Source organism: Chaetura pelagica, unplaced genomic scaffold, assembly GCF_000747805.2.
Source record: "Chaetura pelagica isolate M959 unplaced genomic scaffold, ChaPel_1.0 scaffold26, whole genome shotgun sequence".
NCBI classification, from domain to species: domain Eukaryota; kingdom Metazoa; phylum Chordata; class Aves; order Apodiformes; family Apodidae; genus Chaetura; species Chaetura pelagica.
This window is the reverse complement of record NW_009953793.1, coordinates 737,766-740,488: the sequence shown is the minus strand read 5'-3', so window position 1 is coordinate 740,488 and position 2,723 is coordinate 737,766. Positions and strand designations below refer to the sequence as shown.

The following is a 2,723-nucleotide window of genomic DNA, read 5'->3' as shown; positions in this document are numbered from 1 at the left end:
TGGGGGGGCTGGGGACCGGGGGGCCGCTGCCTCCACGGGCCCCTGGGGGCTCCGGCACTCGCTCCGCACCGTGACCAGACCCTCCCGCGGTGGGATGAGGAGACGAGGATGAACCGCTGGCTCCGGCCGCGTCCCTGGGAGCAACACAGCCAGGAGCTTCGCCTCCTCTTCCTCCTGGGAGCCGGGTGGGATCCCGTAGCGACCGAGCCGAAGTGAGCTGTGCTCTGCAAGGACAGAAATGAAATACATTTCTGTGTGGTTTACGAGCCGTGTCAGAAGTTCTGCAGCAGAGCAGTTCTGCAGCAGAGCAGTTCTGCAGCAGAGCAGTTCTGCAGCAGAGCAGTTCTGCAGCAGAGCAGTTCTGCAGGACGCTTCCACACAGCCATGGAAGTGCTTTCCTTCCTCACCCCACTTGACCTGAGCTGTTTCATGGACTGACAACCTTCCTGACGTTCGCATCCAGTGAATGATTCCCACCCTACAGAGGTCAGGCAGCGTGGAAGAAGCTGATGGCCCCGAGGAGGGATGTCTAAGGGTGCTTGAAAAGATCTCGGAGCAGCAGACGCGCTGCAAGGAGCACGAACAGACCCCCGGGTGGGTTTCAGGAGGCAGGAGAGTTTGTGGCTTTAAGCTGTACAGCCCTTGGAAACCCCCGTCCTACACGGACAGGTTTCTCAAAGACCTGAAAGTGATTTGATCCATAAGTGACTTAAAAATCCATCTGGGCAAGCAGGGCAGGGCTGTGGCAGCCCCTGGTGCTGGGGCGGGTGAGGGCACCAGGAGGTGCACAGCTCTGCTGCTGCCCCCTCCCCCTGCCCACCATCCCGAGCCTCCTGCCACACTCAAACACCTCTGTCCTCTTCCCAGGCTGCCAAAAAGTTCCCAGCTTCGAATCTGTTCAAAAGGAGCCAGGCAGAGAGGCTGCCTGGAGTGAAATCGAGCATTTCAGCTGGCAGGGGCTGGAGCAGTTTTGGAGCACACGGGCATTTTAGCTCAGTTTTTAAACTGAAAGGAGAGGGGAGTCAGGCTCAGAGCACATGGCTCACCAGTGTGTTCCGAGATGGTCATTTGCTCGGCTTTCCACCTGAATAAATGTAAAGTCACAGCTGAAATGGACATGTCACATCTCCAGCTGAAACGTAACCCGCTGCATGTGGGTGCCATCGGACCCGTGAATAATCAGAACCTGGCACCTCTGCTCCAGCACAGCTGCTGATTCCGAGTCCTGGTGCTTAGCTTACCTCACAGCACTGCCGGAAATAAGGGCACAGAGTTGTTGACAGCACATCTTTCATATCAATTTAAACAGATTTGTTTACCTCTTCCTTAATTAAAGCGAATGTGATTCAGGCACTGAGCTCCCTTTTCTGCCTCTGGAAATGTTTTCCTTTAAACATGGTGTTTGCCCCATGAGAGAGCCTGCCTCTCTGGTCATTGATTTCACAGAACTGAAGTTCAATTGAGGTGTTTTCGAACATTTACTTCTTTTCCTCTTCCTCTGGGTCTTGGCTTTTCCCCCAGGGGAGTAAAGGAGGGCCGAGAGAAAGGCTGGTCTGTGTGCTGGCTGGAGGAGCCAGGCACCTCCTCCCTGCACGTCGTCCTGGGTTCTCCAGGAGGCCCAAGAGAAGGCTCCTGGTGAAGCTCCACCAACCAAGAGTTGGGCAGCAGATGGCACAAACCTGGGGGATTTGTGAAGTACTTCTACCATGTGGATGGGACAAGTGAACACACAGTTACTCCACACAAGCCCATCAAAGTCATAAAGAGCATAATTCACAACCAATTCCACCCCTGCTAAGAACCCGGAACCTGTAATTAAAAAGATCTCTCACTTTTTGAGAGAAGCCTGTACCCAGTGGGCAAAACAATTACCTGAAGCCCAGTGCGGGGCTGGGAGTTTTCTCCTCAGGAGAGCCCAGATGGCTGAAGGCATCGCTGGCAGGTTTGCAGACCCACTGCCACGCGGGAGGTCGCCTCGGGTGGGCAGGAGGAGAGAGGGAAACACGGGAAAAAAAGCTGCCAGCGCTGAATTTCTCCCTGAGCATCAGAAGGTGGGTGGGCGGGGGGTGGGCGTGCGCCGGCTGAGTCACGGCTTCGTGTCTTCAGGTTGGATCTAATCGCCCAGCGGGGAGTCTCCAGGAAGTCTCCCACCTTCGTGCTCCTCCCCTGGCACCGTTTCCCAAGCAGGCAGCTGTGCGGGCTGTGGGATGGCTGAGGTGTGATGGGGACCCGCAGGGCCGGGGTTCCTGGGGAGCCTGCTGGGCAGGGGGGCTTTGCCAACGGCAAAAAAACCCTCTCCTCATCCCAGGTGCTGGAAGTTGTTCTGGCCAGCTCTTCCCTTGGCTTTCCCTAACGCACCAGCCCCTCCTCACTCAGCAAGGGCTGGATCTCGGGCTCTTCAGATGTTTTCCGATGCTGTTTGTAACGCACATGCAACTGAGCAGGCATTTTACACATTTTATTTCTATTCCACGGGAATTAAATTAATTTTAGAAATGGCACTAGGACTGTTTTCCTGCCTTGGGGACCATTTGTTTTAAAATCATTAAAGATTTTTATATGACACTGAACTGACATCTGATGTGAATAAATGAAGGGAATTAGTCTCAAACCGTGTTCTTCCTTCTCAGGCTCCCTGGCAGGTACCTGCATGTCCACGGGGGGAGGGCAGCCCGTGGGAAGGCAGCCGTGGCCTGGGTGTCCGTGGTGTCCTGCCCCCGGGC

The 2,723-nt window shown here is 55.3% G+C and overlaps 1 protein-coding gene across 1 annotated transcript in view; it reads right to left on the bottom strand.

Annotated features, from left to right (window-relative positions):
- GALNT5 (polypeptide N-acetylgalactosaminyltransferase 5) overlaps nt 1–2,723 on the bottom strand; it is a 124,362-nt gene that overhangs the window by 23,507 nt on the left and 98,132 nt on the right. The window lies entirely within an intron of this gene.